The following is a 25,187-nucleotide window of genomic DNA, read 5'->3' on the forward strand; positions in this document are numbered from 1 at the left end:
TCTTTGAAGGCTCTCCTGCCCCTACACTATCCCTCCCAGCCTACTCCCATCTCCCAAGACTGTGAACTACTCTTTTCTGAACTACTCTTATCTACACTCGAACTTGTGCAAAATAATAACTGTCTTTAAGGGCCTTTATTTTATGACAGCTTGTGTATGATTTCTTTTGCCAGGTAGCTATGATTATTGTTCCCATTTAATAGGCAAGGAAACAAAGACTAAGAGAAACTACGTCTCTTGATGTAGATACATACACAGGAAGTAAGCTATGGAATATCAGATTGAACTCAGCTCTGCCTTCCTAATCTGGGCTTTAAACTCTCCCTCTCACCCCTTCTCAGAACCCTCTCTACTGCTATTGCCATTACAACTACTTTTGGGGGTGATAGGAGGTGTGTTCCTCTACTCTTTGACATGCTGGAGCCCTTGCTTCTTTCCTTCCCAAGGGCTTCTGATCCCCAACCCCATTCTGGCAGCTATGTAATCTTGTTCTCTACTCAACCCTATCCCCCAGATAGGAAAAAGCACTTTAGAAAAAGCACCTCAGAATTCCAAACAGGTGAGAGGTAAGGAGCTGCCCAACATTTGTAAGAGGTTATGGTGAATGGGAACCAAAAATCTCCAAACTTGGAACGAAGTCCAAACATGAGTCTTCCTACTCTTTTACTCCATCATCCGGCTGACTCCATCCACTCAAGTGGCTCAGAGGGATTCCTGGTTTGAGACTTTGAGGACCTTGACCCCAATCTGAGGTTAAAGCCTAGTGACTATTGGCCTCTTTTTCCTCTGACAAATATGGATAATCTCAGCTTTGCCCATGTCCTTAGATACATGATGCAGACTGTTTTTGTTATTGTTTTTTAAGTACCCTTCTGCCTATAGCCCCACTCAGATCATGATGGATTTTGAGAACTGAAGGGTTGGGAAGAGAATGAGTATTAACTGTTATCAAGAATACCCAATGGCCCAACAAAAACCCAGCAACTTCTAATTCCTTTGGCAACTTGGAAGTGGGAGCTTCTGCCCTCTCTCAGAGAAGCTGGCAAAGATGGCCTCTTTTTTCGGGACACTATATTCCTTATCACAGTGTATTGTAATTATTTAATCTATTTGCCTCCCATTAGAATGTGAGTCCTTAAAGTATAGAGATTGTATCTTATTTATCCAACTCACTGTTACCAGCTGGTCTGAGCCATCATCCTGCACCTGGATACTGGAGTCTTTGGCTTCTACCATTGTCCACTCACTGTCTACTCTTGGCACAGAAGCCAGAGTGATTTTTTTGAAAGCATGACTCAGATCATATTACTCCTCTGTTAAAAGCTCTGTAGTGGCTCCATTTTAGCCAAGATCCTTAAAATGGCCCCACTTTGACCTTCTCTCTCCATTCCTTTCTCATTTACTCACCCTGCTCTAGTTGTCCTGGCCTTCTCACTATTTCTAATACTCCCAGGAATGCATTTGCCTCAGGGTCTTTCCACTAGCTGTTCCTTCTGCCTGGGACACTTTCCCAGACAATGGCATGGCTCACTCCCTCACCTCTTTCAAGTTTTTCATTAAAGTCACCTTATGAATTGGGCGCTCTCTCATGGCTCTATTTAAACTCCATTCTGTAAAATTGGAATTGGAATAAGGTGTTATGAATCGACCTTAATTTCTCTTCCACTAAATTTTCTCTGCTACCCCTATTACTTTGCTCCACATACTCCCCTCTCCACTACATATTTTCCCCTCACCCTTCCTTTTGCCCCAGTACAGGCCTAAGGCCATTCACCTAGATTAATGCATCAAGAAACAAAAATATGACATCTCCACTAAGGTAAAGCTGGAAAGGGAGTTGGATTTGGAAAACACTGGGTTTGAATCCTAGCTCAAAATTTTGACTCTTCTGAGCCTCACTTTCATCAGCTGTAAAGATGAGCATAGGAAGTCCTATCTCAGGGACTTGGTGAAGGCACTTTGTTTTTTTTTTTTTGCCCCTAGCAGGAACTGAACCTGAGACTCTCTGGTCCGCAGGCCGAGGCTCCAACCGCTGAGGCAAACCGGCCAGGGCTGAAGGTACTTTATGAGAAGACTCGTGAAAACACCAGGCAGGTCCTCTCCCCTAGCTGGTGAGTCCACCAGATCAGAACTTTAGCACCTAACACATGGTCTAGGCTGAAGTATTTGTTGAACAAATATACTTATTATTGATGAATAAATGGTAGATGTTAAAAAATATCTGTGTCCCCTCCAGTTTTCTTCATACTCCCTTACCCTGTCAGGTCTCCTTTTTTCGATATTTTTCCATTGATTTCTTTCTTCTTCTTCTTTTTTTTTTTTTTTGAGAGAGTGGGAGAGAGGGAGGGAGATACAGAGAGACATGGATTGGTTGCCTCCCCCAGGAAGGACCCTGACCTGGTGGATGGAACCTGCAACCCAGTTAAGTGCCCTTGACCAGAACTGAACCTGTGATCCCTTGGTCTGCAGGCAGGTGCTCTAACCGCTGAGACAACCCCGCCAGGGTACAATTTTCTTGTCATGTTTATTATCTTTCTCTCCATACTAGATGATCGCTCCCAAACACTAAAGTAGTGTCTGACAACCTTAGCAGTGATTGGCAAATGTCTGTTGGATGAATGAGTGAATGAATGTTTTTATCGTCAGAATCTTGCTAGTCTTATACAGAAAGGAACACAGCAGTACTTGGAATCCCCAGGGCCTAGAAATGCTTGGTGAGTAGCAGGTGTTCAATGTTTGCCGAAGCAGTTGGTTTAGTCAGCTCTTTAACCACCCGAGACTACGTCAAAAAGGTTACCAGGGCGAATTCACTCAGGTTTCTCCTTTTCCTATCCTCCGATCAACCTACTATTCAAAATCTACTAACAAAATCTGAGAATCCAAACACTGAGCCCCTCCTGTGAGTTCAAAAGTATGCGTGGTGCTGCACACGCGACAACACGAACAAAGCAACAGCAAACACGTCTGAATGTAATTACGTGTGAAATTACAGGGCAGATGACCAGCGCTAATAGCTCAGAGAAAGGATCAGTGGAGACTGACGTAGAAGTAAATTCCAAAGTCCACAAGCCGCCCGCACTACCCTTCTGAACACTCCGCCTATAGATAGCAAGGGCCATAAGCGGGGCAGCTGCTTTAGAATCAGAAGGCCTTGCGAGTCCCACCCCTTGGGAGAAGGACACGAAGGCTAGGCATGGAAAAGGCCTCGGCAGAGATGGGTCTGGAACCCCGGACTTGCTAAATTCTGAAAGGGTGTCCCGAAGCTCCAAGGTGCCTTTGGAATCCGCGGTGAGCCAAGCTGGAAAAGGGGTCCGGTTTCCCGGAGAGGCTAAGGTGCCTGCCGTTACGGTGAGGTGGCAAAACTGGAGGTGGGGTGGGGGCGGGGGCAAGGTCATGAGGCGCCATTCCCTGGGATCCTGGGGCCCTTGGACTCCAGGGGCAGGGTGCAAGGCCGCAAGTCCTTGCTGTCCTCAGCTACAGAGCCGCCTCGGCCGCTCCCACTTCCCAGTCGCCGCTCTGAGGAGCAAAGCCCCGAGTGGCTCGGAGATGGTGACCCCTCCACGACACTGGCGGTGCAAAGACAGAGCTCCTGGAGGCTCAGGGCACTACTTGTCCCCGCGGAGGGATCCCGCGCGCGTCACCTCCACCACGACCGCGGAGGAGCCGCGACGCCGCCGACGCCGGACCGGTGGCGCAGCGACGTCGCGGGAGGCGGAGGCGGGGGTAGGAGCGGGGGCGGGAGGGGGAGCGGGTCGGGAAGTAGTTCCGGGTGCGCGGCCCCGGATGTTGGCTGCTCCCGCTGCCGCCACCGCTCTGGGCGCTGCTTGGGGCCTCGGCCACTCGCACCAGGCGCCGTAGGGACCTTTCCCGGGGGGCGGAGACGCACGCAGCGGCCGGGGGCTCGGCCGGGCCGTCCCGGCCTGCGCAGCCTGAGGTGAGCGCCCACCGCCGAGACGGCCGGGCCGGGGCGGCGGGCGAGGAGGCGGGGCTGGGGCATCTCCCGGGAGGGAGGCAGGGGCTACCCTCCGCGAGACCCACTCTCCCTTCTCTCAGCCTCGGACGCGCAGCGGGGTGGGCGGCGGGCGGAGCAGGGCGCCCGGGCCGGAGCTGGGGCCTTGGCGGTCGGCGAGGGCCGGGTTCCTCCCTCCCCCGCGGCGCTTCTCAGCTGCTGCTGCCCCTCAGCCGGGAAGCGGCGGCTCTGCGCCTCCCGCCCCTCCCCCAGGCGGGGCTCGGGGGAGCCCGACGGGGTTCCCGGGGGCGCCGAGTTCGAGGACAGCGGCCGGCTCCGTGTCTTCGTGACCTGCCCCTGGCCTGGGCTGGCTCCCTACCCCGGCACGATGCAGCCTCTTCCCTTCTACCTTGGGGGTGCTTTTCGGCGGGCGAGGCGAGCCTCGGGGGTGCCCTTTGGGGTGGGGAGGCCCATGCGAGGGGCCTGCGTTCCCACCCATCCTGTCGCCGAGTCCTTTGCCGGCCAGAGGACAGAGGCAGCCGTTCCATGCGGACGTGTTGCTGTCCTGTGTGTGTTGCATCCTGCCCACGTGGTAGGGTGTCCCCCCACCCCCTCCATTTTTGCAGCTGGTGAGGGAGGTTAACAGGGTGGTTTTTCCTCTGTGATTTCCTCCTGGTGGCGTGGAAGGTGTTAGGGTCAGTTTTCTTTGCCGAGGCCTACAGTTGGTTAGCTGGAAAAAGCAGGAGCTGTACTCTGGAATTGAGACCAGCAGGGGACAACGGGGCTGAGTTTCGTTGACATCTTTCCTCGTTCCCTTTAGCTGCTCTTGTTCGTTTGTCTATTGCTTAAAACTAAGGAGAGAATAAACTCTAGCTCTTAATGCATTGAGGTGTATAGTTTTCACTTCTCCGATCTACTTTTTGTGTTTATGGTTGGCGAAGGATTTTCTTTTCTCTGTTGTGCAATTTACGTCTCTTGGTCCTTGTTGGATTCCTGGATGAGCTGTGTTGGTCTGGCCAGGGAGTTAGTGGGCATCTTTTTTGCCTCCTGACATTTACTTAATTTTTTCCTTCAACTTTGTTTCCCAATGAGACAAGCGTGTGTGTCAGTCATGGAAGCTGTGTGTATAGCTCTTTGCTTGCAAGGCAGCGCTAGATAGTTTCACTGAGTTACTTATTTCTTGGGAGCTCTTTTATTTAACTTTTTTCCTGTCTACTGAGTATCATTGTGGTTTGTTTTTGGAAACTTTTTTTTTTTTTTTTGGTAGAGAGAGAGGAAGGGAGAGGGGGAGAGACATAGAGACATGGATGAGAGAGAACATGCCTCCAGCATGCCCCTCACTGGGGATCTGGCCCACAACTTGGGATGTGCCCTGACCAGGAATGGACCTCTTGGTGCATGGGTTGATTTCAGCCAGGCTGAAATGTGTTTTGAGTAGTTTCTTTCCTTAATGTCTCTTCCAGGTTAAGGTTTCCACCCTTCTGTATTTTGCTCTTTTGTGACCACACATTGCCCTCTTAACGGAACAGGCCACAGTAGCAGTGAGAAGAGCTTTTTATTCCACCCAGGCCTTAGCAGGTATTTGTAGAAAACTAGTAACTCCTTTCCATTTTTCTGTTTGGATGGCATATAGAGATGTGATTGCATTTTTAAAGTTGTTGTTTTTTTTTAAGATAAACCTGAGGATTTCTGTTTTCTTTTTGTGTCTCTTGGAGTTGAGGTGAATCGTGTTCTTGGTTTTGTGCTGCTGAAGATACTGGGACTTTGTCATGCCTTTATTAGGTATTTTTGGATGGGGTCAGGACATGTTTATTTTGCTCTTTTTGGTTCATTAGTTTGGATGAAATATAAAGTCTTAATACTTTTAAGTCATTTTTTAGATTCCAAAATGCCAGCATTCTCACTTTTCTTGGCTTGTTTTTTGTGTTGTGGCTTATCTTTGAGTATATTATTTTTTCCTTTTATCTGGTACAGATGTTAGTATATTCTCCTATGTAAATAAAAACATTTAAATATAGATTCTATCTGCTTTCATCACGCTAAGTATGGGTGGGGCAGTGGAAAATAGAGAATGATGTTGTGATCCATTCTGAGGCATATTTTTTTAGTAAGTCAGTCGGCATTTGTGTACTGCGAAATACTGTGCTGTGTGTGAAGTAGTCTCTGTGAAGGAGACACAAGAGATAAAATATGTGGTGTCTTCAAATGCTTCAACTTCTGTTGGGAAAACAAGACATAATGTCCATTATTCATAATTACCAAGTAACACCAAACTTGTAGGATAACAATGCAACCAAAGTCAAAGACATAAGTGATATTTGAAAAAATGTTCATAGGGGAAGAGATACATTCCAGGAGAGTGAACTGGTATTTTCAAAGACAGAACTAACTGGCAATATACAAAGATACCAAGCAGTTTGGCACAGAGAATGTATATTGGTGAATAATAATAAATGAGTTTAGGGTTGGTATTGGTGGAGAATCTATCAAGGATATAGGGTTTAGTTTGATGGGGTATCACAATGGGTTCTAAAGAATGGGAGTAAGATGATGCATATTGTTTTTGAGGGAGGTATTTGTATTAGCTGAGTGTCCTGAGGGGAGACTACCTAGAATGCTCTTGGAGAATTTTTGGAGTAAGATCATGAGGGTTTGACATAAGATATTAATTATGGGTATAAAACAGTAGCTAACATTTATTGAGTACTTATAGTATGCCAGGCATTATTCTATGTTCTTTACATGTATTCAGCTCATTAAATCTTCATCATAAGATCTTATGGAGAAACATAGTTACAGAGAGGTTAAGTGACTTGCCAGAACTCCAACAGAGTAAGCAGTAGAGCCTGTTAGCATTTGAACCCAGGCAATCTGGCCTTTGAGTTTATGCATTTAATTATAAATTATACTGTCCTAAGAAAGTGTATAGAATATATAAGAAGGTGTATGTGTGAGTAAAAATTAATTTGAACCCAGTGATGATTGAATGTGGGCAAAGGGAAGAGAGCAAATAAAATATTAAAAGATTAAAGCCTAGAATCCTGAGAGGATGGCTGATTATAGTGAGGAAATTAGGGAAGTATCACTGTTCAGGAAAATGAGCTAAGATTGGTTATGGGCAACACTAGATTGTGTTCGGTCAAAATTTTTTTTTTTTTAATCCTCACCCGAGGACATTTTTCCATTTTTTGTTCAGATAGAGTGGGAGGGAGAGAGAGGAAGAGAGAGAGAGAAACATAGACGTGAAAGGGACACATCGAGTGACTGCCACCCGCACGACCCAACCAGGGCCAGGGACAAACAGCAACCAAGATACGTTCCCTTAGCGGGAACCGAACCCGGGTCTCTCCAGACTGCAGGCTGAGCCAAACCGGCCAGGGTATGTTTGGTCAATTTTTTAATAGCAGTCTAATATCCTACCACTCTTGATAGCCTTCTCTTCTTGCTGGTTTGGCTCTGGAAATGCAGACTTAATTTAGTATTAACCTAAGGAAAAATAATTAGGAAAAAAGATCTATTCAAAAGAAGGATGGATAGATATATATATATATATATATATATATATATATATATATACCACATTGTGAAGTCACACAGAAATAGCGTAGGAATTACTATTTTGGTTGAGCCACACCATTGCTTCCTACTCTTAGTGAAGATCATCAAGAACTGACTAGAGTAGAAGTATCTGTACTACATTGCTGTAGAGATGCAGTGTAGATTGTGCACTGACCAGGGCTATAGATAGTAGTAAAAAACATCTGAGTAGATGAGTGTTGGGAGGTCAGTAGTATGATGGTGAAAGAGCTTTGAGGTTTGGAACTTCGGAAGACATTATAGGCTAATAGGTAAAGCATTCTGAGAAGAGCCAGGAAGTACATCAGTACTACAGAAGCCAAGGAAAGGAAGGGTAGTATGGTTGACATTATCAAATATAGTCTTAAAGTTCTAAAACAATGATCATGATGAAAAGCCTATTGAAGTAGGACCAGGAGGTAATTTGTAACCTTAGAGAGAATTTTGAAAGGAAGGATAAGAATAGATGCCAGATTTGTTTTCCATAAAAGGATTTATAGAGACATTATGGTCTGGTGTGGTAAATTGTAGAATTTTCTCCTATTGCTTCCTCCGGTCTCATTCTTGTCCACTTATCAGAGCTAATCAAATATCAGAAAACTTGTCTTTTTTCCCCTTTAAAAAAGAAAACTTGTGTTCTAAAGCCAGTGATTTTTATACTTTAACTGTTCTCTCAAACATTTATTTTTTTAGACCAGTTTTACTGATATATAGTTCACATACTATACAATTCACTTATTTAAAGTATGCAGTTTAATGGTGTTTAGTATATTTAGTACCGCCATTACCAAATAATCTTTAGATATTTCATTATCCCCAGAAAGAATGTTTGTACCCATTAGCAGTCACTCTTCATTCCAGGTCCTAGGCAACCACTAATGTACTTAACAATCTCTATAGTTTTGCCTGTTCTGGACATTTCATATAAATGGATCATACAATATATGGCCTTGTGTCTGGCTTCTTTCACAGAGCATAATGTTTTAGGGGTTATCCATCTTGTATATATCAGTATCTCATATATTTATTTATTTTTTTGGTGAGTAGTAGTCCAACATATGGCTATACCACCTTTCTTTCTTTCTTTCATTCATTCATTCATTCATTCATTCATTCATCCCTTGATGGACATTTGAGTTTTTTACTCTTTTAAAAAACCCTTTCCTGCCCTGGCCGGTTTGGTTCAGCAGTTAGAGTGTCGGCCTGCGGTCCAGAGAGACCTGGGTTCAGTTCCTGCTAAGGGCGCATACCTCGTACCTTGGCTGTGGTTTGTCCCCAGCCCTGGTTGGTTGTGCGGGTGGCAGCCACTCTGTGTGTCCCTTTCACGTCAATGTTTCTCTCTCTCTTCCTCTCTCTCCCTCCCACTCTATCTGAACAAAAAATGGAAAAATGTCCTTGGGTGAGGATTAAAAACAACAACACAACAAAAACCTTTTCTATATTTTAATCCTCCTACCAACTTCACCCCTTCTATGGCATTTCTTTTAGATCATAACCTCTGCTATGCATTTTGCTAGGTATTGGAAATACAAAGATGAGTAAAACATGGCCCTTGATACATTTAATTAGTGTGTTTATGGTTTACATATTTTGTTTTCATACATTATCTCATTTGATTCCACAACACTGATGTAGGCAAAGCATTTGTGTGTGTGTGTGTTAATCCTCACCCTAGGATATTTTTCTATAGATTCTTTTTTTTTAAATCCTCACCCGAGGACATTTTTCTATTTTTTTGTTCAGGTAGAGTGGAAGGGAGAGAGAGGAAGAGAGAGAGAGAGAGAAACATCAACGTGAAAGGGACACATCGAGTGGCTGCCACCCGCACGACCAACCAGGGCCGGGGACAAACTGCAACCGAGGTATGTGCCCTTAGCGGGAACCGAACCCCGGTCTCTCGGGACTGCAGGCCGACGCTCTAACCGCTGAGCCAAACCGGCCAGGGCAATTCTTTAGATAGAGTGGGAGGGAGGGAGGGAGGGAGGGAGGGAGGGAGGGAGGGAAGGAGGGAGGGAGGGAGGGAAGGAGGGAAGGAGACAGAGAAAGAAAGAGAAAGAGAGAAACATGGATGTGAGAGAGACACCAGTAGGCCACTTCCTGCACTACCCTGACCAGGGCTGGGGATCGAACCTGCAACCCAGGTCCGTGTCCTTGACTGAATCGAACCTGAGACCCTTTGGTCCTCGGCTGACACACTAACCTCTGAGCCAAACTGGCCAGGGCAGGCAAAGCACTTTTTTCAAAGATATTTTTTTATTGTGAGAGAAAGAGAGGAAGGGGGAAGAGAGCGAACGAGCATTGATGAGAGAAACATCAAACCCAGCGTTTGAGCCCACAAGATTGGGGATTGAACCAGCAACCTCTCAGTGCACAGGACAACAACAAACTGAGCCACACCAGCCAGGGCTAGGCAAAGCATTTTTTACTTTTATTTTATTTTTGTTTAATTCTCACCCGAGGACATTTTTGCATTTATCTTCAGATAGAGCAGGAGGGAGAGAGGGAGGAAGAGAGAGAGAGAAACATCGACGTGAGAGAGACACATTGACTAGTTGCCACCCGCACGACCCCAACCGGGATAGGACACACTGCAACTGAGGTACGTGCTCTTAGCGGGAACCGAACCCGGTACTCTCTTGTCCGCAAGCCGACGCTCTAACTGCTGAGCCAAACTGGCCAGGGTGGCAGAGAATTTTTTAAGATGAGCAATTTGAAGTTTAGATTTGGTGACTTACCCAAGATTGCACACTTAAGTCAGTGATGGAGCAATTAGATCATCTTAGTCCATGTCCATTGATATTTCCACTGTGTGCTATTTTAACTTAAAGGATCCCCATATGAATTCCTGGAGAATTAGAGGGGCTGGGAAATCACTTACTTAGGCAATCAGTAATTTTTAATGTTTAATTTTCAGGACTTGAGAGGTTTTTTGTATTTTGTTTTTACCAGATTCTATCACTTGTTTGCTATCACTATTTGACTAATAGTAGATAAGTCATTTACTATCCCCCCCCAAATTTAGTAGGGATTAGTGTGATGATAGTGGTAGTGGTAATAATAATAGCTAACTTTTTTGAGGCTTATTCTATTTATTTCTCATATAATCTTCATAACAACTCCAAAAAGTAGATTTTATTATCAAAATTTTACAGAGGAGGAAACAGGCATAGAGTGATTAAGTAACTTGCTAGTCTGTTTTCAGAACTCAATGGCTGTTAATCATACACTGTACTGTTTACTGTGTTCTAAATTAATAGAGGGTAATATTTCAAGTAAAGCTATGGCTAGAATAGGTTTTGAATATAGTTGGGGAAGCAAACAGCAAATTTTAGTTGTCATTGCATACACATTTTTTTTAAATAGGAACCTAACACTATAGTGTACATGTTTAGGCATTCTGGTACATTTTTTCTATGTTCCTGTTAATAGCCTCTCAGCTCAGAAATTGTATTATTTTCAGTGCACTTTCTTCACTGTTGGCTTTGTTAGTCACTTAGCTTTCCACATTGCTACTATTCAGAAACCTTGGCTTGAGACAGCTAACTCTCACTTTACCTCTCCTCAGCCTTCCTTTCACTGTGAATTTTTGTTTTCCATTTTGAACAGTTAGCCTTTCAGTCTTAGATGGAGGTACTCTTTATTTCCTCTATCCCAAAACTCAGTAAACACCACAGTGGCATTTTATAACAACTGTCAAAAACTTCGACCATTTAAATCGGCATAACTGGATTTTAGTGCACAAATAACAAGAACCAAAGCACAATGTTTTGGTTAAAGAGATTGACTTATACTGAAATTGAAAAAGGCATCTGCTATACAGGATTTTGGATTTAATAGAATTTGTTATAACCAGATCAGCAAAGCATTATTACTGTGGGCCATCTGTTGGGATATGGAAATAGCTTTGTTATATGTAACCAGATGTTGTATTTATATTTATAACAATGGCATTGTACTTATTTTAAGTAACCTTTTTGTAGTTAGGTACCTTCAGCTCCTATACTACTTGACATATCATTTGATAACCTGAGAATGCAGTGTCTTTCAGAGTGGATATTACTTTCCTATAGAGACAAAACAACTGAAACAGTGTCAAACTTCGGTACTATAACAGTAAAATATAAGATAATTATGAATATAAGATAATTAGGACCATATTCAATAAGAACTCTTACTTTGACATCATTAATTAGCTTAGTTTCTAATAATTACTAAACCATTCTGGTTGCTCTAAGAATTTTACCAGAGATCTAAAGCGATTTCATTTGGTATAATCAGACCTAAATTAATTACACTGTGCTGTTTGATGTATTTTCCATCATCAGTGGGTGAAGTAGTCTCTAATGGACTCAAACTTTTGGAATGCAGTAAGTGGAACTGATGTTAGAAGAGACTTAGAGAACTCTCTTCCGAGTTCAATGCTATCAGTTTGGGGGCGAGGAACATTCTTGGGTGAGAGATTTTAGACAGTCTCTCTAGAATTTCAGCATGCTGGCTGTCTTAGTCCCTTTGGGCTGCTATAACAAAATACCATAGACTGGGTAGTTTATAAACAACAGAAATTTATTATTCACAGTTCTGGAGGCTGGAAAGTCAAACAAGATGCCAGCATGATTTTTTGGGTACGGCCCTCTTCTTGGTTCATAGCTGGCACTTTTTCACTGTGTCCTCACATGATGAAAGGGATAAGGGATCCCTCTGGAGCCTCTTTTTTATAAGACACTAATTCCATTCATGAAGCTTCTACCCAGATGACCTACCTCTACCCAGATGACCTAAGCCCTTTCCAAAGACCTCACCTAATACCATCATCTTTGGGGGTTAGCATTTCAACACATGAATGTTTTTTTGGAGGGCCTACAATCATTGAAATCATAGTATTGGCTATTTTTTCATTGTCTTCAAATCATATGTAGGGAGGGTCATGGATTCCATTTATGAGTTGACCGGTTATTCCAAGATGACCCTGTGTTGGAAGGATACTTTACCTAATAAACTGACTTTTACTTAAGATTTCACCTGGAATACATAACTGAAAGCTGTGACTGAAATCTACTTAGAGTTCTGCCCAGTGGTATAGTGCTATCAAGGAAATAAGATTGATCTTCTGATTGATTGTTAGGGTACAGTGCTGATGTGACCTTATTAAAGATCATCTTGGAAGTTGGAATCAACTTTTCCCCTAAGGTTGAGACCTGACCTTACCTGTATGTTGAAACAGATTTGTGAGAGGAATAGATGATAGGGAAGACTGCTAGAACTTAATAATTTCAAGTTCTTTTTGCTTACAGAAAGATGGGATTGGGAAGTGAGTCCACTATGGTAGAAATATGTTGTTATTAAGATCCTAGATTTTGGCTGGTGGTTACATGCGTGCTTATTAAATTATAAAACAGCTAAAAAGTTTCTGTGGTTTGGCTGTAGAACTTAGGGAAATCTGTTACTGACACAACAGCCAAATAATGTAGTCAGGAGCAGATTTAATCTTCTGAATGAAGATAGAGCAGACTGTCATGACTGAAGATAAACAATATGTGGCATCAGTTTTTGCTGCTGTGGCTGTGTGCGTCTGTGACATGCTTTATCTGTCTACTCTGTATAAGGAGGTATTGATGGTATTGTTCTACCATGTGTATACATAGTAGTCACCATCAGAAATGGCATCTTTGCCAATCAGGGGAAATCATATTTTATATTGCTTATTATTGGGCATGTGTGTTTTATAAAGATTTTCACCTTAAATTTGAATAATACTTTTTGAAAAGCATTTTCTCTGATCTGTTGTATTTTGGAGCCTCACAACAACCCTGTATTATAGGTAGGACAAGTAATATTCCTGTTGACAAATGGAGAAAATAAGATACAAGTTAAGACTTAGTGTCACAATCATTTAGTAATAGAGCAGAGACAGGAACCCAGATCCTGCATTCTCTAGTCTTGTACTCTTTAGTAGAAAACTGATAAAGTTTTTATGAAGAACATACTTTGGATTTTTGAGGTAGAAATGAAAGGTTATGGACCTCAAAGGACCTCAGTTCCTTAGAACAGCCCTTATCTTGTGATAATATCAGACTTGGGGACATACAACTATTGGGAGCAACTTCTTCCCTTGTTAAATTTGGGTCCATTTCCAGTTGTTGAATGTATTTTTACTTGAGCCTGCGTTTTTTGTAGAATTCTAGAGGTAAAGAGAAGATGGAACCAGTACACCTATAAAATTTAGACACTGAGAAATTGTACCTGGAACATGATTCTACTGAGGGTGCTTGGGTTACTGCCATAGGGTATTGTCTCTTGCTCTGTGGGTAGGAAGAATGACAGTATATAAAGAAGTCGTAACTACAAAGAAGAAAAGACTGGGAAAGAAAGCATCACAATGGATAGTCTTTATTGTCTCCCTTGAACCTGTTTATATATTCTAAGTTCTCTACAATGAGCATACATTGTTTTTATAGTCAGAAAAAATAAATGTGTATGATATTTTCTTTTTTTTTTAATCCTCACCTGAGGACATTTTCCCATTTATCTTCAGATAGAGTGGGAGGGAAAGAGAAACATCGACGTGAAAGGGACACATCGAGTGGTTGCCACCTGCACGACCCAACCAGGGCCGGGGACAAACTGCAACTGAGGTACGTGCCCTTAGTGGGAACCAAACCCGGCTCTTTCTGGACCGCAGGCCGATGCTCTAACTGCTGAGCCAAACCGGCTGGGGCTAAACATGTATGATTTTTATGGTTCGTATGAGAATTTGGGAAAGTATAAATGATAGCACTTTTGAAGAGCAGTTTAACACTAGGTGCTAGGTCAAAGTATTTTGCTTTCTAGGCAGTTATGTTAATAAGCTTGATACATTATTTGATTATAATCATATGGGTTGAATTGTGGGTGTATTAAGTGATTTGGGTTTTTCTTTGTATTATAAGTTAGTCATTTAGCTCAGCTGATTCAAGAAATTAATTTTAGTCCCCCAGAGGCAACCAAGACCTTGAGTTTACATACGTAATTACTTATCAGTAAATAACTTAAAAATAGCATACTGCTTTATAATGAAAATTAGGCTTGTGATCTACTCATGTTTCCATTTTTTTGTCAGGTTTTTCTAATAAGAAAAACCAAATTGTTAGTGCTTTTTTTTTTTTAATTCACACCTGAGGATGTTTTCTCATTTATATTAAGATAGAGTGGGAGGGAGAAATAGAGAGAGAGACAGAGAGACAGAGAGAGAGAGAAACATCGACACCAGAGGGACACATGGACTGGTTGCCTCCTGCATGACCCCGACCAGGACTGGGGACCAAACCGCAACCGAGGTATGTGCCCTTGACTGGAATGAAACCTGTGACTCTTTGGTTCACAGGCCGATGCTCTAACCCCTGAGCCAAACTGGCCAGGGCTGTTAGTGCTTTTTTTGAGATACTGTTTTCACCCAGTGACATAGGACTTAGTAATTTCTCTCACTCATGTATTCATTTGTTCATCATTTGCTATGTCCTGGGCAATGTAGTAAATGCTGGGGATCGAGTCCTTGCCAGCAAAGACACTATCTTTTAGTTTGGGAGAGACATCACGAAGGTATTCTTGGCATATGGAGGTATCCTGGGGTATCTTTTGTTTTCTAGTTTTTATTTTATTTATTTATTTATTTATTTATTTATTTTTTTATCCTCACCTGAGGACATTTTTCTACTTTTTTGTTCAGATAGAGCGGGAGGGAGAGAGAGGAAGAGAGAGAGAAACATTGACGTGAAAGGGACACATTGAGTGGCTGCCACCCGCACGACCAACCAGGGCCGGGGACAAAGTGCAACTGAGGTACATGCCCTTAGTGGGAACTGAACCTGGGTCTCTCTGGACCGCAGGCTGACGCTCTAACCGCTGAGCCAAACCGGCCAGGGCTGTTTTCTAGTTTTTAACTAGAAAGGCAGAATGATTAGTTTGCTTGTTTGAAGAACAATGCATTTAGTGGTGTGGCTAGATGGTTTTAAGAGGAGCTGATGGCTTCATAGTTATTTCTCTGACTGCAACATATTAAAAATCATTGACCTAAAAAATTTCCTTATCTAAGGAGCATTTCTTCCTGAGGCAGATAACGCATTTAGATTTATATCAGATTTACTTTGGGAGCATTGTTAAGAAACCTTGTATTGAATCTTCTAGGATGGAGACTGTCTTTTTTGTCTTTATCCTCTATACTTATCATTGTACATGATGCGTAATAGGCATCATTAAATACTGTACCAAAAGTTAATTTATGTCTAATATAATGAGATATATAGTAGTAGTTCCCAGACTCTTAAGAGTTAATCATTTACTCAGGCTAGTGAGATATCCCACTAAAACATTTGACATATAATAATTTGGCTGCTCCTAAAACAATTGTAGTGACTAATAGCCGTAAGTAGTCTGCTGAGGCAAAATTTGCTTCAAACTTCATGTCTTTTTCCTAATCCTTCTCTATAGAATAGTAGAGATCTAGTTTGCCTTTAACAAGATCACCCTTCAAGTATTTGAATGTTATTACTCATTCAGCAAAATTTCTTGCACCTACACAAGCAAGACACTGTCCTGGGCATTGTGAAAGATCCAAAGGTAATTAAGAGGCATAGGATGTTCGCAAAGAACTGATACAAAGAAAGAGCCATGGTTTGTTGAAAAGAGAGTCTACTTGCTTATGATAATCAGGAAAGCTTCATGGAGGAGTAATGTTTGAATTAAGTTTACTGATGGGGCATTCTAGGCTGAGAGCATAATAAAAAACCTAGAGATGAGGAAGCCCAATCTATGTTAGAGGAGTAGCAAGAGCTCCAGGTTGGCTGTTTCACAAACTATCCTCCAGGATATCAAAAATGTTCATTGTTGTATCCTCAGCCCCTGGAGGAGTATATAGCAGATAATTGGGACTCAGTAACTATTTGTTGAAGGAATGAATAAATGATCACATTTGGGAAATACTGAATATCCTTTTCTTGAAGAATCACAAAGCACTTTAGGATATTGAACACTTTGGTAAGTCCTTTAGAGAAAAATACTGGCTTACCTCAAACTTATTTGACTGTGGAATGCCTATTAATTTTTGAAATCCTCTGGAAAATGTTATACTGAGGTCTTTATGGTAGAGGTAGCAGGAAGGCTGCAAAATGTTTTCTTCTCCAAACTGAACACACATAGTTTCTTCAGTCATTCTACACTTGACATTTGCCTTCTAAACTTACTAGTCTGATATCCCTCCCTGCAATCATTCTAGCTTGTAAGTGTTCTTAAAATGAGGTACTCCATACAGAACACAGTAGTTCATTTGTGAACTAAGCAGTGAAGAGTGCATGGGACTGTTACCTTCCTTGGATCTGGATACTATTCTTCTAATGAAGCCTAAGATTGTATTTTGTTTCTTATTAGCAGCTGAGTCACTTTCTTGGCTCATAATTCAGTTCTCATATTAATTTACAAGAAGTTCTTTGAGTAGATTCAGAGAAATTTTCTATTAGTAGAACAATAAATGAATGCCCGTTTTCTTCTGATTGAGTGTAGGCTGTTTTCTGAGAAGTACTAGTCGTTCTTAAACTTCCTGAAATCTGAAAAAGAAAAGAAAAAGAGTTAATTGTACAATACTGGATTTGACCAAGTAACATGAAAGTCCAACTGCTTTGCTGGGTATACTCAAAAGTAGATAAAATACAGTGATTCGCGATATATCCACCATAGATTCAACCATTATTAAACTGTTTGCCACATATGTCTCACCTGTCTGCTGCTTAAGTATGTATGTATGTATTTATTTATGTTTATCCTCACCCAAGGTCATTTTTGCATTTATCTTCAGATAGAGCGGGAAGGGGGGGAAGGAGACATCGATGTTGAGAGAGATACATCGACTGATTGCCACCCACACAACCCCAACCGGGGCTGGGGACAAAGTGGAAATCGAACCTGGGACTCTCTGGTCCGCAGGCTGACGCTCTAACCGCTGAGCCAAACCAGCCAGGGCATGTTGCTTAAGTATTTTAAAGAAAATCATAGACATTGTCTTTTCACCCTTACAAATTTCAGTATGCATCTCCAACAAATACAGACATATTTGTACATAACCACATGCCATCATTGTATCTAACAAAATTGACATAGTCTTTCCCTACGTGTCATCTAATATAGTTTTATAATAAAATGCCTTCAGTTGTTTAAGCATGTCTTTTTACAGTTCGCTTTTTATTTAATCAATATCCAGACAAGGCATACACATTATATTTGGTAATATTTCTTGTCTCTTTTAACCTAACACAGTTTACCCTTACTTTTTGGCATAATTTTACTCCATCCACTTCTTTGACTCTTCATGTCTCTGTACCAAGTTCTTTTACTGTTCCTTTTGACCATATATTTATATTCCTTCCACAGTAATTCAGCAAACATTTTGAAATATTTATTATATACAAAATGTGGTAGGTGCCCTGGCTGGTTTGGCTCAGCGGTTGGAGCGTCGGCCTGCGCCCCAGAGAATCCCAGGTTTAGTTCCTGCTAGGGGCACGTACCAAAAAACAAAACCAAAAAAAACAAATGTGCTAGGCATTGTGGGAGATAGAAAGGTTAATTTGATATGTACCTGGCACACTAGGAGCAAGCGATCCAATGGTAGAGACAAATGCATACAAAAACAACATGAAGCAGATTATTTACCTTCCCATGGGTCAGGCTTTATTATATAGCCTCCATCTCTCCCCCACCCCATAAATGTTGTCAGTGGATTCTTCTTCTTTTTTTTTTTTTTGTTAATCTTCACCTGAGGATATTTTTCTATTGATTTTTAGATAGAGTGGGAAGGGGGGGGAGAGCGAGCGAGAGTGAGAGAGACACATCAATTGGTTGTCTCCCACACTTCTACCAGGGCCACGGAATGCACCTGCAGCCCCGGGTACATGCCCTAGACCGGCAATAGAAACCAAGACCCTTTGGTCAGTGGGCCCATGCTCTGATTGCTGAGCCAAACTGGCCATGGCTGGATTCTTCTTCATGCATTACTTTAATCGTGTCCTTATCAGGAACCCTCTTGAATCAATCCAAACTACAGTATACAGTTTTTGGCCTGTTACTCAATGCTTCCATTAAGCTTCCACCTTTACTTAAAGTGGAACTCCTCAAAGTGCAAACATCCTCTTTATTTATTTTTAAAACCAAGTTTATATTATTGTGTAGAATTTTTATTTCTCAATATTATGGACATTTTGGGCACAGAAATCTTGTTTTATTTTTCTGTACAGTACTAGGAAGCGTAATACGTGCTCTTGGAGAGTCCTGGTACATATGCCAATTGGCTGTTCTTGCTGCCTAGTACCCTCCCAGTGTCAGCAAGAGCTTCTGCCAGTTAAACGTGAATAATCCAGGTCTGGGTCTGTTCTCTTACTTAAAAGTCTCCTTTTAAAAAGCTCATTCAATAGCCTGAAATACAGATGATAGATACATGGTTCACATGTTGCCACTTCCCCATCACCTACTAATGCAGCAAACTACTAATTGCTGGTTGTATTTAGACATGGCCTTCTCAGTGTAGCACTTTAGGCAGCCGCTACCTATCAAGCATGATTGGCAAAATGATATGAAACCTTTTTGCTATTCTTGTTCTAAGCCAATAGTTCCCAAATAAGTTGTGCATCAGCATCACCTGAGATGCTTTTAATTAATAGATTCCGTAGGTTTCATCCTAGAATCTTGAATCAGGATTTCTAGGAATAGGATAAAAATCGATTCTTATGAAGTTGACAGTGGTTTGTAGACTGGCTCTGGGCATCAGAGCCAGTAATTTTATTTTAATAACGTAATTTTATTTTGTTAAATAGCACTAGCAGTGAAGACTACAGCCTTCCATCTTTCAGTTGCAGTACAATATGTCATTTCTCTGACAATCAGTATGTTCTGATATGTTCAATTTACTTTTCAGGGATGTAGTAGGATCTCTTGCTTTGAATTACACCAGGCAAACCATATGAATCAAATGCCCAAGATAAGGATACAGGATACAGAGAGGTGGTTTTCTAAATATAACTGAGCTTAAATTTAAAGCCTCAAAACCCTTCAGCCCTTTGAAAGCTTCTTCTCCCTGTTGTGTGAATACTTTTAAAAGTTTAAAATAGAAGAGCTGAGCATTTTTGTACCGAAAAATTATTTTGAAATATTCACATTTTATGTATATTTAATAAAGGTGATTTAAACATATAATGTGATTTCATTTCATATACCTTTGTCAGATTTTCCATGAAAATAAATCTACAGATTGGAAAAAAGTTCTTTATTAGTTCACATGATTTGATTTTGGGACCAGAAATTATGGTTAAGTTATTGAGCAAAGTACAGAGACTGAAGCTTCAGGATTATCCAGTGAGTTAATGAGAGACCCAGAAATAGAATCCAGTGTTATTTGCTTGGGTTATGATTTGGTTTGAAAAGGATGGCCTGTGATCTGTTTACATAAATTGCAGGAAGTAAGGTTTGGGGTTTGGAAGAAGTTACAGTTCGGTGATGTTTGGGCCAAGAATCTCCCCTCCCCCACATTTACCACCTGTTTTATTGACACCAGCTCTAAACTGTGGAGGGTAAAGAGGCAGTAGTTCAGAGTTTTACTTCTGATTCATAAAACAATCTGAAAAGCTCAATTAGACTGTTGGTCGGCATGCTTTTGTTCCCCCCCCCCCCCCCATCTTTTGTTATTAGAGAGGAAGTGCTGGCCCTGGTCTTATTTTGAAGGTATAGCCTAAGTAGTTGATTTGTAGGCAGTAGTAGAGGGGTTTCCTGTAGAATTTTTTCAAGGTGTATAAAACGTTCTTTTTTGTGAACCATAAGTGTATCTTCATTAAACATGTTTAAGTAATACACAGTAGGTCTGGAAATGGTGGAGCCCACCAGAAAACAAACTTTCCTGAACCACTAATGGTTCAAGGGGTTATAGATTTGAAAACAGTAGCTACAGTAGAGTTGCTTACTGGTGAAGTCATTACTTTTACTCTCTGCTCCCTGTTCCATTTTGGAAGATGGGTTGGTTCCTCTGTGAATAGTGAGGGAAGAAGCAGGAACTTAACAGAACGAGAACATTTGTGTGTTATGGTTCTAAACTTGCTCTTAAATAAACAAAACATTTTTGAGATATTCATATACCTTATAATTCACCTAGTTAAAGTGTAAAATTCAGTTTTTTAGTATATTCATAGGGTTGTATAACCATTACTGGACTCTAATTTTAGAACATTTTCTCTCCCTTTGAAAAAGACTCTACACCTATTAGCAGTCAGTCCCCTTTACCACTCTCTCCTTCCCAGGCCCCAAGAAACTGCTGACCTAATTTAACCTAACTACAATCCACAGTCTAACTACTTATATAAATTTGCCTATTGTGGACATTTAATATAAATGGAATCATAATTTGTACTCTTGTGGCTGGCTTCTTTAACTTAGCAAGTTTCAGGTGTCATACATGTTGTAGCATATATCATTCCTTTTTATTGCAAAATATTCCATTTATCCCCCATTTATCCCTTCATCAGTTAATGGGCATTTGGACTGTTTCCACTTTTTTGCTCTTACGATTTAATGCTGCTATGAACATTTGTGTACATATTTTTCTGTGGATGTATGTTTTTATTTTTTTGGGTATATATCCTAGGAGTAGAATGGCTGTGTCATATGGTAACTGTTGAACTTTTTGACAAACTGCTAAATTGTTTTCCCAAGTGGCAGCACTATTTTACATTTTCACTGGCAATGTATGAGAGTTTCAATTTCTCTACATCTTTGTAACACTTGTTATCTGTCTTTTTGATTATGGCCATCCTAGTGGATGTGAAGTAGTACCTCATTGTGGTTTTGATTTGTATTTGCCTAATGACTAATGATGTTGAACATCTTTTCATGTGCTTATTGGACATTTGCATATCTTTGGAAAAATATCTGTTGGAATCTTTGCCCATTTTTTTCCTATTCAAATGCTTTACCCTTGAGCTGTATTTCCAGATCTTTACTTGTTTCTTTTTTTTAATGGTGTTGTCTTTTTAATATTATTGTGTTATACAAGTTCTTTATATATTCTGGATATCTAAACTGCCTTTTTAACTGCTGGTTGGTCCTAAATTACTTGCTTGGAGGCAGAGAGAAGTAACGGAGACAAAGACCATATTAAAAAGACCTGATCAGTTTTTAGACCTTAGTTTTTATTTATTTTTTTATCCTCACCCAAGGACATTTTCCCATTTTTTTGTTCAGATAGAGTGGGAGGGAGAGAGAGAGAGAGAGAGAAACATTGACGTGAAAGGGACACATCAAGTGGTTGCCACCCGCACGACCCAACCAGGGCTGGGGACAAACTGCAACCGAGGTATGTGCCCTTAGCGGGGAACCGAACCCGGGTCTCTTCGGACCACAGGCTGATGCTCCAACCACTGAGCAAAACCGGCAATTTTAAGTTTACTCTCTTTTCCTAACTCTTGAGATACCTGGTTTATTCACTCATTGAACAAAAATGACTGCTGACTATATACCAGGTTTGGGGGATGTAACAGAGAACAAAACAGACAAAAATTCCCGCTCAAATGGAGCTTGCATTCTAGTGGGAGAGAAACAGGCAGTTAAAAAGTCATATCAGATGGTGACAAAAGCTATGAAGCGTAAAAAGGAATATAGTGTGATGAAGGTTCTAACATATACTTCACCTTTTCTGATTACTTAACTGTTCTCTCTGCTCTGTTTGACCTTATTGCCCTTTCCATTTATTTTCATCCTATACATTTTTTAGCTAAACTTTTATTTCCTCTCATTCTTAATTTTTAACCCTCCCTGAAGTCTAATTTTTGATCTCACTGGTCCACAAAAAACCACCTTCTATAGTATTGATCTTCTTTTAAAGGCCAATATTTTCTTCCCAGTTTATGATCTACATGTAACACTATTACATTTCTTCCCATTAAATCTCTTATTTCCAGTATAATTTTATCAAGTTCTTTAAAAACTAGTTCCTTTTCTCTTAATTATGTGTTAGAATTTCCAAAGTTAAGGCTCTTGTCTCTCTTTGACTCCTGTGGTGAATTTTGATCATTCTCACATGATTTTAATTGCTTTCTGAGAGCACATGACTCCCAAGTTCTCACTTAGCTCAAGCAGTACCACAGCTCTCAGGCTTAGCTAGTGGAGCTGAGGTAACAGTGGATTGCTACTCATATAGCAGGATTCTTTTTTCTTTTCTCCTTCCTCTGGTGGATTTCTCCTGTTCAGGCTGATTAAGACACAGGTTATTTCCATGACTGCTTTAATGTTTACCTGTGACTGACAGTTCACAAATGCTTAGTCAAGTAACCTGAATCAAAGGGGTTAGTCCTTCATGGATGCTAGTGAATTTTATACTTTTAAGTCTTTTGAAAGATAAGGCTGAGTTCAGAACTTGAAAAAGAACAAATAGTCTTTTGACCTCTAATGCTATAGCATTTACTTTCAACAAACTTTTTAAAAAAATATTTTTTTATTGATTTCAGAGAGAGGAAGGGAGAGGAAGAGAGTTAGAAACATTGATGAGATAGACAGACATCATTGGTTACCTCCTGCACACCACCACCTGGGAATTGAGCCCAAAACCTGGGCATGTGCCCTGACCAGGAATCGAACCTGCAAACTCCTAGTGCATGGGATGACGCTCAACCAACTGAACCATACCTGCTGGGCTCAACAAACTTTTTTTTTTTTTTAATCGTCACCTGAGGATATTTTTCCATTTATCTTCGGATAGAGTGGGAGGGAGGCAGGGGGAGGGGTGGAGAGAGAGAGAAACAAACATTGATGTGAGAGAGAGACATCAACTGGTTGCCTCCTGCATGACCCTGACCAGGGCCAGGAACAGAACAGTAACTGAGGTGTGTGCCCTTGACTGGAATTGAACCTGAGACTCTTCGGTCCACGGGCCGATGTTCTAACCGCTGAGCAAGACTGGCCAGGGCAACAAACTTTTAATTCTTACTTTGGTCTGGTGTTATGCTGGTGCTTTCATTCAAGCTACTGTCACAGTGAGGCATAAATTTTTCCATTTGAATAGAGGGCGAAATTAAACCTTGGATAAATTAACAATATATAGTCATGGTCACAATCTAGGTCTCGACTCAAACTCATGAATGCTCTAAGTTCTTTGTAAACTGTAAAGCATTATGTCTCTGTGGGTGGGAGAGAGAGAAGGGTTCATAAGGATTACTTGGGAGCTTTTTCAAAATACTCAGTCCCATTTCACCACCTGCTCCCAAATAATGCATTATTTTACAACTGTTTGTTAAATATCTGCTTCCTAAATGTGATAGTGTGTAACTCAGTTTAATATACACTTGGAGACTGCTTATATTAAAAGGGATATATGTTGATGGGATATAATACATTAGCTTCTATTAGAGCATACCCATCAGTGAGTGACTAGTGTTACTACTCATATTCTGGTTGTGTCATTCAACATAAACTTTCTTGCATGTTGATATTCAGAGGATTTGGAGAAAAAGGTAGTAGGTGCTGTTGGCATCAACTTAAACTGGATACATTATGTATGTAATTGAATGAGTTAATATAATTGTTCAACTGTAGTTGGCTCCAGATATGTGAGTTTGTAATTTGGAGGACACTGAGGTTTTCCTGACTTCACTGAACCTTAGCCTTCTCTTGTGAGATTTTCATGTTGCTGGTCATTTGCCTGGTCAGGAGAAGATTGGCATATGTTTGTTCTTTTAGTTAACCAACCTGGGGTTCAGGACACCATTTAGGAGCAGCAATGTAGCTTAAAATGAAGAAAGTGGAAACTAAGGCATTGAGACTACAGCATATTGGAAAAATATTTAGAAACTAAAGCTGGTAGTGAATGGTAGTTAATTGGGGGTCCTAAAGGTATTGCTGTTTGGAGGACTCACTGTATAAGCTCCTTTTCCCTTGCCTGAATTCTGAATTAACTGAGGAATAAAACAACCAACAGATGAAAAATGAAATATTACTGTTTGTAAAATAGTTTCTTTATTGAAATAAAATTCATGTACCATAAAGTTTACCATTTTAAAGTGTATAGTTTGGTTATTTTATGCTAAAAGTTTTTATTCGCAAGTTTGTGCAGCTGTCACCACTATCTTAATTACAGAACATTTTCATCATGCTCAAAAGAAACCTATTAGCACACACACCCCCATCCCACATCCCCCTTCCCTCATCTCCTGGCAACCACTAATCTACTTTCTATCTCTAGGATTTTCCTACTGTGAATACTTTTTATAAATGGAATCATACAATATGTAGCCTTTTGTGTATGACTTCTTTTACTTAGCATAAGGTTCTCTAGGTTCATCAATGTTGTAGCATGTAACAGTATTTCATTCCTTCTTATGGCTGAATAATATTCCATTGTATATTATGGATATTGTGTACATATACCACAGTCTGTTTATCCATTTATCAGTTGATGGATATTTGGTTTATTTCCACCTTTTAGCTATTATGAATAATGGTGTTATGAACATTGTGTGCAAGTTTTTTTGTGAACATATGTTTAAATTCTCTTGGGGATACACACACACACACACGCACGCACGCACGCACGCACACACGCCTGGGAATAGAATTGCTGGGTCATATGGTAACTTTTAGAAGAATTACCTTTGTTTCTGATAAGGGT

At 40.9% G+C, this 25,187-nt stretch overlaps 1 protein-coding gene across 2 annotated transcripts in view; it reads left to right on the forward strand.

The window, feature by feature from the left end:
- The first annotated feature begins 3,778 nt into the window (after positions 1-3,778).
- FOXJ3 (forkhead box J3) overlaps positions 3,779-25,187 on the forward strand; it is a 127,579-nt gene continuing 106,170 nt past the window's right edge. The window contains exon 1 of one of the 2 annotated variants that reach the window (XM_036255774.1): positions 3,779-3,934. The gene's annotated coding sequence lies outside the window, so the exon portion shown is untranslated. The remainder of the gene's footprint in view (positions 3,935-25,187) is intronic. The other variant, XM_036255771.1, reaches the window with a different exon arrangement.

This window comes from Molossus molossus, unplaced genomic scaffold (assembly GCF_014108415.1).
Source record: "Molossus molossus isolate mMolMol1 unplaced genomic scaffold, mMolMol1.p scaffold_m16_p_12, whole genome shotgun sequence".
Taxonomy (NCBI): Eukaryota; Metazoa; Chordata; class Mammalia; order Chiroptera; family Molossidae; genus Molossus; species Molossus molossus.